General features: G+C 46.9%; 1 protein-coding gene across 1 annotated transcript in view; it reads left to right on the forward strand.

The window, feature by feature from the left end:
- ASIC2 (acid sensing ion channel subunit 2) overlaps window positions 1-13,416 on the forward strand; it is a 786,273-nt gene that overhangs the window by 652,068 nt on the left and 120,789 nt on the right. The gene's annotated exons all lie outside the window — the stretch shown is intronic.

The following is a 13,416-nucleotide window of genomic DNA, read 5'->3' on the forward strand; positions in this document are numbered from 1 at the left end:
TCAACGCCTTCTGGGTCTGATGGCCGCTACTACAGCAGTTCTCCTCTTCGCCAGACTACGAATGAGACCACTTCAGCTCTGGTTCGTACGTGCCTACCGTCCTCATGTGCAACCTCAGAGCACCCTGCTCACCGTCCCCAAGAGAGTCCTTCCTTCTCTCACCTGGTGGACCATCCTCGAGAACCTCCTCGGGGGTATGCCGTTCCTACCAACTACTCCAACGGCTACCGTGACAACAGACGCCTCCATGTGGGGATGGGGAGCCCACTTAGAAGGCAAGACTGTCAGAGGTCTCTGGACTCCTCAGGAGAGGACCCTGCACATAAACTGCTTAGAACTGATTGCGGTACACAGGGCTCTCCAATCCTTCCTCCCTCTCATCGGGGGTCGCCATATTCAGATCTCCACAGACAATATGGCAACAGTCTTCTATGTGAACAAGCAGGGAGGCACCAGATCTCTTCGACTGTGCCGCATAGCCATACTGCTCTGGGAATGGTGTATCAAACACAACATCCACATGACCGCCATCCACCTCCCAGGTGTGGAGAATGTGCTGGCCGACTCACTAAGCAGGCTACGCATAGACGACCACGAATGGTCCATCAATCTGACCTACCTTCGTCGGATCTTCAGCTGCTTCGGTACTCCCAAGGTGGACGTCTTTGCCTCCAGGGACAATGCCAAATGTCGTCGCTTCTACTGCAGGAAGGGCAACGATGCCTTCCTGCATCTCTGGAGGGGTCCCCTCCACTACATTTTTCCGCCAACCCCCCTACTGACACGAGTTTTGACAAAGGTCGCACGGGATGGCACGGACTGCATCCTTATCGCACCGTGGTGGCCACGGCAACCATGGTTCACCAGACTGCTGCAAATGTCACAACACACTTACCGACGCCTCCCGGTCGTGGGAGACCTCTTATCGCAGGCGCACGGCCAGGTACTTCATCACAACCCTCGGGTTCTGGCCCTCACTGCTTGGAGGATACACTCGCCTGCTTCTCCACAGAAGTGACCAATATCCTTCTCAACGCAAGGAAGCCTTCCACCAGACTTTCGTACCAACGCAAATGGAAGCGCTTTTGTTCCTTCGTTGCACCCTATCATCTAACACCTGAAGTAACACCTCTAAACCTGATCCTAGATTATCTCTTATCCCTGCAGAAATCAGGCCTCTGCTACTCTTCACTTAAAGTACACCTCTCCGCCATCTCCGCATTCCATGACACTATGATGGCAGGACGGTCTTCTCTCACCCCTTATCTAAATCCTTCCTCAAGGGAATGCTGCACCTACATCCACCTGTTAAACCGTTCGTCCCAACGTGGAGTTTATCCCTTGTTCTTTCCTGTCTCATGAAGGCACCCTTTGAACCCATGGCGACAATACACCTCAATCTTCTTTCCTGGAAGACAGCATTGCTAATAGCCCTTACCTCTGGTAAGCGGGCAAGTGACTTGTGTGCCTTCCGATTTGACCCTCCCTACACCATCTTTCACAGGGACAAGGTTGTCTTGCGACCGGATCCTACATTCCTCCCTAAAGTTGTCTCCAAGTTTCATTTGTCTACTTCAACTTCGCTACCAACGTTTTTCCCTAACCCATCGGACCAGGGGCAGCGAGCGCTGCATTCTCTGGATGTCAGAAGGGCGTTAGCCTTCTATCTCAATCGCACACAACCTTTCGTAAGGACCCTAACCTGTTTGTGGCCTACGGCAAACCTCGCAAGGGACATAAAATTTCTACCCAGAGACTATCCAAATGGGTGGTTAGTGCCATCAGGTTGTGTTACGAACTGGCTAAACAGCCTCCTCCCGAAGGCCTTAAGGCTCACTCTACTAGAGCGGTCTCGACGTCTTCGGCCTTTCTACAAGGCGTCTCTCTAGAGGACATCGTGCGGCTGCATCGTGGTCCTCTCCTTCCACGTTCGTCTCCCATTATGCCTTGGACGTTCGTGCGAGACGGGACGCCTCCTTCGGCCAAGCAGTCCTCCGGTCCATCTTCCACTGAAGTATGGTGAGTGTTTTTGGCTCTGCCTCTAGGTCTTGGATTATGAGGTATTTTCTTATGTGACTAACTATCTTCTTTTACCAGCACCCTCCTCCAGGTTACTCAGCTGGCTAGTCACCCATGTGTGGGACTGCACAGAGACCACGAAGAAGATAAACAGGTTGCTTACCTGTAACTGATGATCTTCGAGTGGTCATCTGTGCAGTCACACACGCCCCACCCAGCCTTCCCCGCTGCTGGCCTCTTGTAATTGTTGCTTAACCTTGTATAGTGTCAGTGCCAACGGCGGCTGGAAGAAACTGAGTGGAATGGGCGCTCCCCCCCCGCTCCAGGCATGCGCTGTCGCTGCCTGCTCCCCAGGGCGGGAGGGGAGCGCGCCAAAAGCGCTATAGGCGAGCTATTGGAACTCCGAGGAATGGATTCATTGCCTGCGGCAAGACCCCCCCCCCCATGTGTGTGACTGCACAGATGACCACTCGAAGATCATCAGTTACAGGTAAGCAACCTGTTTTTTTCAGGCAGCAGAACCTTGCCGTTGTTGGGCAGAGGTAGGCTGGATGACCTCTGGAGACCCGCTCGCTATCTCTTTGATACCTTCCCCATTTTAATCAGAACTGAAGAATCTCTGAGCCTAAGAAGAGCAGGCTGCACCCATCCCGTTAAAACCCTGACCCACACGCCAGGCAGCTTTGCTTTTATCCACACGCTGGCCCGTGTATAATTGAATCCGTTTATAAAACCGCTCTTGAAATGTTAAACATCTTTCCCTTGAAGGTCTTTGCCATCAATCAGGCTTGCAAAGAGCCTCAAAGCTGAGGATGAGCTGAGGCCAATGTAAGAAATCCTTACGCAAACGTCCATCACTCTGGCCTCTGACATTTTCCTTCGGCAGAAAACGAGGCTCCACGGAAGGTCACCTCCTTGGATTATGTCAGCTTGTGTAGAGCAGTGCCACGGCCTAGGCGTGGGCTCCCCAATTAGCAAACAGGTGAAGAGCAAGCACCCCCTGGTTCAGGTTCTTCTCACAGGAGGGTCTCCATTCTTTTCTCCCCACGATACAACGGCTTGTGAAAATGTCAGCCTGAGAAGGTAGACAGCATAATTCTTCTGAGAAAGGGAGAGTGGAGGATCTTTCTGAGCGTCTTCCCACCGATCAGCTGTGATTGTAAGCAGTGTTCCCTCTAAGCTGAGTTAGTTTGAGCTAGCTCACAGTTTTTTAGCCTCCGGCTCACACATTTTTGTCTTAGCTCAGGATGGATGGCCCCAGAGCAAACTAATTTATGCAGTAGCTAAATTGCTCACTCGCTGCTTCAATGCGAGTTGCTCACGAAGCAGAATTTTTGCTCACAAGACTCCAAAGCTTAGAGGGAGCATTGATTGTCTACCATAATTGTGTTGATATCAGTATAGGATTCTGGGCAAACGCAGCTGTTTGTAAGAGATCTGGATGGTAAAGAAGTTAAAGGGGCCACAGTCTACTTTGAGAAATTATTTAGATTCCCTAATTACCAGCTACCCACTCTCTTCGCTCATTATAGCGGGTGATATGAATGCTAGATTGGGCCCCAGTAATGACACTCTAATGGCCCACCTCCAGTGGGACAGTGACGACCTGATTCCTCTTTCATTCTTAGTCCACAGGACTTCCAAGATTTAGTGATTAACCAAGCAGCTTCTCACCTGGTTGATCTTTGCATTGTGCGCAGTCTCAGGATCCTTAATGGTTCTACTCCTAGTGACAGTTTTGGAGATTTTACTTTTGCTTCATCCAGAGGCTCAAGCATTGTGATTGTATTTTTGTATCCTTCCGACTTGTTTCGAAGAGTCATTGATTTTAAGATTGACATCCGTTCTGAAATTACCACTGCCCTACTCTGATGTTTCTACTGTTGGAATCCTCATCATTGTCCGAGCTCTCATTGGAATTGTCCTCTTTAATTCATCTGAGATTAACATGATCCAGCAGTCTTAGGGATCTGGTTGATCAATGGTCCATCTCTCTGATGCCTTACTTCTAAAACATCGATTGTAAGCCCCTCTTTGGAAGTCCTGGTCACTAAATGTCTCCCGCTAGAGCTGATTGTTATTACCTTTATAGCCCACCATATCCTGTTCACTCAGGATGCTAATTCTAATTCATCCAGGTTCATTTACGTGAACTTGGAGCCCACCAGCCGTGCATATCAGAAGTGGACTATGTCCGGCTCACATTTGCAGAGGCAGTTCCATGAAGAAAAAGTCCCTGTGTGCCAGTTCATACAATACAATGATTGCACATATCAGGTGTATTGCAGAGACTGGGCATGCCTGATAAATGTGGTCAGAAAACTCCCAGTTTGCATGAATGTAATATCTGCACAGGCCTGTATACCTGGTGGCCACTAAGCATTTGTGATGGAATTGGGTGGCCTTAGGGGGATCATCAAGAGGGCAGGCAAAAATACGGTCTACGTTGCATTCTGCCTGCAAACATTTCCTTGTTCCTGTCCACTCTGATTTTTCTTTAAAATGAAGATCTCTCCCAGCATACATTTTCATTTGCCTTCTTCTTTCTCAGTCCAGAAATTTTAAAAAGGGGCACAAGGGAAATGTCAGACTTCGTCCCCCCCCCCCCTTCAGCTGGTGTATTTTGTCCTCTAATCATCTGTCAGGGCTTTTTTGGTAGCAGGAACTCCTTTGCATATTAGGCCACACACCCCTGATGTAGAAGAAGAAGATTGCAGATTTATACCCCGCCCTTCTCTCATAATCAGAGACTCAGAGCAGTTTACAATCTCCTACATCTTCTCCCCCCACAACAGACACCCTGTAAGGTGGGTGGGGCTGAGAGGGCTCTCACAGCAGCTGCCCTTTCAAGGACAACTCCTGCAATAGCTATGACTAACCCAAGGCCATTCCAACAGGTGCAAGTGAAGGAGTGGGGAATCAAACCCGGTTCTCCCAGATAAGCATCCGCACACTTAACCACTGCACCAAACTGGCTCTCCTACTGTACTAAGCTGTACTAAGAGCCCTTGGAGGATTGGCTACATTAGGGGAGTGTGGCCTAATATGCAAAGGAGTTTCTGCTACAAAAAAAAAGCCCCGATCTTGATGCAAAGGAGGGACATGCTGCCGTCTGAGGGGTAGCAGTGGAAGGTGGTGGTGATGGCTCAGCTTGGTCTTTTTTACCCCCCTAGCCAGTAGTCACAGTCCAAAGATATAAAGAGAAGGCCCAGATGAAGCCTCCGCATGTATCGGTGATGTTACCCTGGCCCCAATAAGGGGATTTTACTCTTTGGGCCTAAACTGGAAGGTGTATATTTGCAATATTATTTGTATCATTACCTGTGTCATTTATTTCCATATTGGAACATTCCATTAAGAGTCCTATATTAATTGTTTATTGATTTGTAAGTTTAACTGGGATTTAGTCATATTTTGATCTCTGAAGCAGGCCTCTGCAGGCCGAAACGTGTCAGGTCATACATGTATCTTCGTATGCATTTGTCGCTGATGATTTTGTGTGGCTTCATTTGGGCCCCTGCAAGGTTTTTGGAATAAGCATGTGTACTTTTGTCTATAAGCATTGGGAAGAAAGGCAAGGTTTAAATGAAGCAGATTAAAAAAAAAACTGTAGACTGGCTCTGAGTGAATACAACAGATCTGGGACCAATGAAGCAGCCAATGTCACTCTTAATAGTCGCAAAAAATCTTGTGAGAGTTTTTAGGAGATCAGTGGGGCATAATCTTTTGAGCACAGGTGGCTTGTTATGTAAGGCCCGAGTATTTTGCCCTAGTTTACTATCTACTCTGTGTTCCCTTGTCAGAGACGTGTTCAGAGGCCCTGTGATGTCTTGCGGGTGGGTGTTTTACTACCTGCTGCAATGCTGCCTGGTTCCTGATTCAATGCCCTTGCACACCATCTGGCTGTGACCATTATAATCTTGTCATATAAGAAGTGCTGACGCAGCCGCCGCCACCCCACTGTCCAAAATGGATGCCCTTTTCGAGGAACTGGGCTGTCAGTTTCCCCACAGCACCGTGCTTGTGCGCGCGTGTTTGCCTTTGACCAAGTTGAGTCGGACGTCTGCCAGCCCGAGATTATGCAGCCTCTAAAGTGTCAGGTTTAATCTCCTGAAGATGACAGAAGCGATGAGGTCAGGAGATGTAGAGAGCAGAGCTCGTAAAGCTCTCAGAGATGTGTTTACAAGAGAGAGGTTTTATTTTCAGTGTTCGTGATGGAACATCCTGTGGAGAGCTTGATAAGGAACTAGGAGGTGTGTCCAGAGCCATTAAATGTTCCAGGTTTTTGTTGGAAAGATGCTGCTGCGAATTTCCCACCAGCAAGCTTTACTCAAATAAGGACTCATGAAGGCCTCAGAAAGAGCCTGAGGCAAAGAGAGGTGTGAGCTGCTATTAATACGGTTTTGCCTGAAAGCTAGAAGCAGTGATAAGAGTCCCCAGCCTGCTGACATTCCAGACAAGTAGTTGCAAAACAGACACTCTGTCACAAGGGAGCCTTCCGACCTCCAGAGGAGCCGTTTTCCTTGTTCACACCACATCTGGCATAGGCCACTTCTACCCGGAAAGGTTTTCAGAAAGTGGACAGCTGTGGTAGCTGTGAGCCAGCGTGGTGTAGTGCTGAAGAGCAGTGGACTCTAATCTGGAGAGTTGGGTTTGATTCCACACTCTTCCTCCTCCTGAGGCCTGCTGGGTGACCTTGGGCCAGTCACGGTTCTCTCAGAACTCTTTCCGTTGCACCTGCCTCACAAAGTACCTGATCTGGGGAAAGGAAGGGAAGGTGATTAAAAGCTGCTTTGAGACTCCTTGTGGTAGAGAAAAGTGAGGTATAAAAACCTTTTCTTCTTCCTCATCTTTTGTCTTCCCGGTAAACAACCACAAAGTGTTTTTCCCCCACCTCTAGCAGTGTCAGGAATGTTAAATAGTTGAATGCAGTGTGGTGTAGTGGTTAAGAGTGTTGGACTAGTATCTGGTGATGGGGATTCGAATCCCCACGCACACCATGGAAGCTTACAGGGTGACTTTGGGCCCGTCATATTCTCTTGGCCTAACCTACCTCACAGGGCTGTTGTGAGGATAAAATGGAGAAGAGGAACATAAGCTGCTTTGAGTCCCCATTGAGGAGAAAGGCAGGGCACAAATGAAGTAAATAAATAAAAATAAAATGGGGGACAAGGCAGAGATCAGAAGTAGATGAGGCCAGTGGATTGGTACAGAGACAGTTTCTCTCACCACTAAGGTTACCATCTCTGGCAAGGCACAAATCTAGCCTGAAGCAGGGCCTCTGTGAGGGGAGCTTCAGGCTCATCCACAATGTATTTGATACAAAGCTCAGATGGGAGGGAGTAGGAAAGTTTGAAAGAGCAACATGGACAAGAGTTTTGTGAACCTCACCACCATTTCCATTCATTTCCCTCATGAAATGATAATTTGGTGCTTCAAGTGAGATTGGAGGGACTCTTGGACTAAATAGGGGACTGAATAGAGGAAAGGCCCCATTGCTGCCCTCTCTCCCTCCCTCCCTCCCTCCCTCCCTCCCTCCTTCCTTCCTTCCTTCCTTCCTTCCTTCCTTCCTTCCTTCCTTCCTTCCTTCCTTCCTTCCTTCCTTCCTTCCTTCCTTCCTTCCTTCCTTCCTCCCTCCCTCCCTCCCTCCTCCCCTCCTCCCTCCCTCCCTCCCTCTTCTTTTCTTTCTTCTTCTTTCTTTCTTTCTTTCTTTCTTTCTTTCTTTCTTTCTCTCTCTCCTTCCCTCCCTCCCTCCCTCCCTCCCTTTCCTTTCTTTCTTTCTTTCTTTCTTTCTTTCTTTCTTTCTTTCTTTCTTTCTTTCTTTCTTTCTTTCTTTCTTTCCCAAGTTTCAGGCACTATTCAAGCAGTAAGTTATATATAAAGGGTGACAACTGAATTGGTCCCTTGTTCAGTTTGTTATAAGGAAGAATCCTTATTTGGCAAGTGGCCAGAAGAGAGGGAAAACTGATTATTCCTATGAATCAGTTTGCAACTGAGTAACCAGAATCATTACCCACGCATGGGAAGATTTTTTTTTGCAACAAAGGGTTATGATTTCAGCACTGCCAGGAAAGATTTGTGGGTTTGAAGAGAGATGCTGAAGACGGGCTTCCTGTCCCCTCAGATATCAATCTCCAAAAACCAAAGGAAGTCTGCAGATCACGAGGCCTTTCCCGTTTGCTTCTGATTTAGCTTGGTGCAGTTAACAGCGAATCAGTATGAGGCTTTCGTTTGACTGGTGATTGCTGTTGAGGGCTCTTAGAGGTGTGGTAAATCACCTTTCCAACCATCAGGACAATTTAGCATTGCTTGCGTGGGTATTTAAAAAGAAATACGGAGCTAATATTCTAGGCAGTGGTTGAGGAAATGCTAGCGGTCAGGCTCCTAACAGCTAAGACATGCATAGGATCATAAATTAAACAAATTGCTGTCTTCACGGCTGTTTCCCCAAAGTGCTAATTATCTGGAATGAAGAATAAACCAACGGTCAGAAAAATGGGAAACTTTGGTGGGGGGGGGAGGAGATCGCCATTGCTCTCAAGGACTTGGTTAGGAGTTATGGTAACATCCATGGGGGGAAGGATCTTTGGAGCCTAATAGATCACCTGGGTACCTACTCGTGTGATGCCCATATTGCCTAGTCTTCATCTTCTACCAGCTTGTTATCTTAACCAAAAGATAACTCTAATCCTTCAGTCATTATTTAACAACATCACATTTTCCTTGCTGGGTTAAGCCAAGACTCGGCTTTCGGCTTCCAACAAAAGACTCTGGACTCTCCCAAAAGGATATCAAGTTGAAGTTCTCCTTTCTGTTTATCCCCCGTATTTATTTTCCAGAGACGCATGGTCTCTGTACAGAAAGGTTCCATTTAATTATTACAGTTGACAGCCATTGACAGAGCTGTGTCCCCTGAGGATTTGTCTGATCCTTTTAAAAAGCCAAATAGTGGTCATCAGTGTCCCACGTAGTATCAGTGTGTTCCCTAAGTTAATTATGTACTGTGTGAAAAAACTACTTCCATAACCAGTTTCCATCGATTTCTTGGTTTCTAGTGTTATGACGCTTCTTGTCTCCCATTATCAGTTTGTGTGTAACAAGAGTGTTTGGGCCTATTAGAACATATTCCTTGTTGTGGTGGTGTGATACACCTAGGCCAAACCATTGTGGCATATATGAATTTAGCATGAGGCCCAGAACATGTCCCGAAATGTCTGTGATATGTGGAGATTTGGGAGAGACTTAGCACTGATTTTTTGGCCAAGCTATAGTAATTCAGGGTTCCCTAGGGACTTCAATCTGTTGCGTTGTTTGAAACACATTAACACCAAACCATGATGTATTCTAGGTTTAGTGTGTGAAATTGGGATTCACTCTGCTGGCACTCTGTTTTTCTAAAGCAAGTTTTTTGCTCTTAACAGCTATGAAAATATTCTTATATTCTCAAACTTATGTGGTATTTATGTATTTGTACATTTACAACCCACTTTTCTCCCTAATGGAGACTCAAAAGCAATTTAAAGCATTCATCTCTGTTCTGTCCTCACAACAACAGCTCTTGAGGGTAGCTTAAGGCTGAGAGCGAGTGACTGAATGTATCTTGGATGTAGCTGAAGAAAATTCCTGTGGTCAAGAGGTAAGTTAGGCTGCGAGAGAGTGGCTGAGGGAATCTCAGGGAACTGAGGGAATCTCAGTGACTGAGGGAATCTGAGGGGGAAAGGATGCCTGTGGTCAAGTAGCAGGGCTTTGTGGGCTGACACGCTGACTTTGAAAATCAGGATGTATAAAGCAAAGTGGAAAGAACTCTGAAATAAATTGGCAAATGAGGGGGAAACATCAAGGAATGTGCATACTTTAGACAGGGCCACAGAATTCGAGGCACAAAGGGGTTTTCCCCTTTAATAATGTAGAGATACACAGTCAGTGGCAAACAGGAACAGACTTTTAAAGAGAATGCAGGAGAAACTTAGAAACACCGACTGTGAAAGGCAGGCACATGTCTTGAAACACGCAGTGGACGCGTGCTGAGGAGCCAGAGGCAAATCAGACAGACTGGCACGTGTTTCCCGTGGTCAGACACGAGTCTGCCCTTCATGCTTTATGTGTTTGCCACAGGAAAGCCAAACGCGGCTGCGGCAAATGCGATCGCCCCGTCAAGTATGAAGTGGCTCTTATTCTTGACTTGGCTGGGGTGTGGAGCAGAGCAGCGGAGGCTGTTAAATAGCCTTTTGTCTCGGTGGCTGGGGAAATGGCAAACAACCTCATTAAGGAGGGACGCAGCCCATTGTGCCAGCCAGTTCTCTCTTTTGCTTTGGCTCTCTGAAGAGCGATGAGGTGGCAGTCGAAAAGGTTATTGGAGTTTTGCGTTGATAGGGAGAGCGGCTCCGGATAAGCCATGCTTTGTTCATTTAGAGGGGGATGGCAGCCCAGTGGAAACACGACATCCTGGCTTAAGATGCTCTCCACGTCTTTGGTGTGACCTTTTTGTTTTCAGGAGGAAGAAGACGCGAGGGTCAAAGAATTGAGAGCATCTGCAGTGGCTCAGCTTTCTCCCTTGCGTTCTCTCGGCAGCTTTGATTAATCCCTCTGCTTCCAAAACCAGCTCTTTGAAAGGGAATGCTACACCCTTATGCCAGCACAGCCTCCAAATGAGCTGGACCTCAGAAGCCAGTCTTGTGAGCCCCAAGTGATCCTTTCAGGGGGCGTTCACCATCCCCGCTTCAGTTTCCAATGCAATAACAACCCTTCAAGGATGCTCCCCAAACTGTCGAGATCCAATAGGTCACTGGCGCTGAGGTCACCCAGAAGTAATTAATTCACCTCCATCAAACACCCCGCCAAGAAAATAGCATGTCGAAGCCTTTGCAGAAGCTGTGGATTTAAGGACGCGTCAGATGTGGCACATTGGAATGAGGTAGAATTAAATTGTGACAGAAATGTCGAGGTTTGGCTTTGTTGTGCAGCAAAGCTGTCTAGAATGTAAAATACCAATTTTGGATGCCAAGTGGTATCCAAGTGGTAGTTTTGAGGTTGTTTCTCTCACACAGTGGAAGTAAACAGGAGTCTTGTAACACATGAAAGACAACCCAAATTATATTTCAGCATAAGCATTATGAAGACTAGAGCCTAGTTCATCAGTTGCATGAGGTGGATTTTTGCTGGGCAGACAATTTATATATGAGGTTAAGAGCACAAACCTTTCCATATTTCCTCAGCTGTAAGACCTCCTGTTTTTAATGAGGCTGGCTGCTAAATAATGTAGAGTTGCCAACCCCCAGGTGGCACCTGGAGATCTCATGCTATTACAGTTCATTTCTAGATAACAAAGATCAGTTCCCCTGGAGAAAATGGCTGCTTTGGAGGGTAGACTCTATGGCGCTATACTCTGCTGTGGTTCCTTCCCTCCAGGGCTTTTTTTGTAGCAGGAGCTCCTTTGCATATTAGGCCACCCACTCCTGATGTAGCCAATCCTCCTGGAGCTTAAAGTAGCCCCTGTACTTAGAGCCCTGTAAGCACTTGGAGGATTGGCTACATTAGGGGTGTGTGGCCTAATATGCAAAGGAGTTCCTGCTACAAAAACAGCCCTGCTCCCCTCCCCAACTCAAGTTGAACTTCAACTCAAAATCTCCTGATATTTTCCAATCCAGAGCTGACAACCCTAACATAGCACTGCAGTTTAATGCTAACACTTCGGATGTATTTATAAAGGTAAAGGCAGTCCCCTGTGCAAGTACCAGTCGTTTCCAACTCTGGGGTGGCATCGCATCATGACATTTTCACAGCAGACCTTTTTACGGGGTGGTTTGCCATTGTCTTCCCCAGTCAACTACACTTTCCCCCCAGCAAGCTGGGCACTCATTTTGCTGACCTTAGAAGGATGGAAGGCTGAGTCAGCCTTGAGCTGGGTACCTTAACCCAGCTTCCTCCTGGATTGAACTCAGGTTGTGAGCAGAGTTTGGACTGCAGTACTGCAGTTTTACCACTCTGCGCCACGGGGCTCCTTGGATGTATTTACTAAGAAATAAATCGCATGACCTGACTGAGATTTACTTCTGCGTAAACAGAATTCTGCTTCCTGAGAATCTTGCAGCTTTATGATATCAGCTCTTGTGGTTGAACAGCTACATTGGAAGGGATATGGGTAGAATATGTATCTTTGCCATTGAAATCTCAAGTCAGAGGAGGTAGCAAAATAAGATTTCCAGTGGTAGGAGGCAAGAGCGGTGCCCAGCGTCATTCCTTGCCTTTAGGGCACATCCATTTTCATTTGCCTTTTCCATTTAACTGAGACTTTCCTTGGGTGTGTCTCTCTCCTTCCCTTGTCTTCCCTTAACTCCAGGGATGGAATTCTAGCAGGAGTTCCTTTGCATATTAGGCCACACCAGGGGTCATTTTGTAGAAAAATAGGTGGTGGAGCTCATCCGGGGATTGTTATACAGCCGCACATAATATTCAATGAACAAGGAGGTGGAACTCTCAGAAAGGTTCAGGAGCTGTGCTCCTGTGAGCTCCCACTGAATCTGAGGCTTCCACCACACACCCCTGATGTAGCCAATCCTCCAAGAGCTTACAAGGCTCTTTTTGTAAGCTCTTGGAGGATTGGCTGTATCAGGTGTGTGTGGCCTAAGATGCAAAGGAGCTCCTGCTAGAATTCCACCCCTGCTTATCTCTGTTCCATTTTACCATGTATATTTACATTTGAAACTTAGGACAGCATTATCTGTTTGTTTGTTTTTAAATAATTTTCTATTTCTTAAATTGTTTAGCCCCTTAATAATACTTACTGTGATTATTACCCAGAACTAACAAAATGGAAATAAATGATAGTAGCTAAGAACTGCAGAAATAATTATTCCAAAGGAGAGGAAATTATGCAAATTTGTTTAATTTACATTATTTATATGGGTGGCGGAATTGGGAACAGATTTTTTTTTTTAGTGTACTGTACCTACGGCCTACCAGATGTTTTAAGTGAATTAGGGTCGGGTCCAGGGGTGGCCAAATTTGCTTAATGTAAGAGCCACATAGAATAAACATCAGATATTTGAGAGCCGCAAGGCATGGATATCAGATGTTTGAGAGAGCTGCAAGGAAGGAAGGAAGGAAGGAAGGAAGGAAAGCAACAGCCACTGGCTGGCTTGGCCTGGATAAGTGATTTAAAGAGACAAATGCCTTCTCCAAGCCAGCTGATGGGGGTGGTGGGGGCTTTGAGAGCCGCACAATATGGGTGAAAGCATGTGGCTTCATGCAGCATGTGGCTCCCGAGCTGCAGTTTGGCCACCTCTGGTCTAGACTTTCCCCTGGAATTGAAGTTCTGTGTATTTCTGTATGCCTGCGTATGTATAATACAACTCTTTGAAGAAGATTCGTATGCATGCAAGTGTATGATTTTGGTAA

Source organism: Heteronotia binoei, chromosome 15, assembly GCF_032191835.1.
Source record: "Heteronotia binoei isolate CCM8104 ecotype False Entrance Well chromosome 15, APGP_CSIRO_Hbin_v1, whole genome shotgun sequence".
Taxonomy (NCBI): domain Eukaryota; kingdom Metazoa; phylum Chordata; class Lepidosauria; order Squamata; family Gekkonidae; genus Heteronotia; species Heteronotia binoei.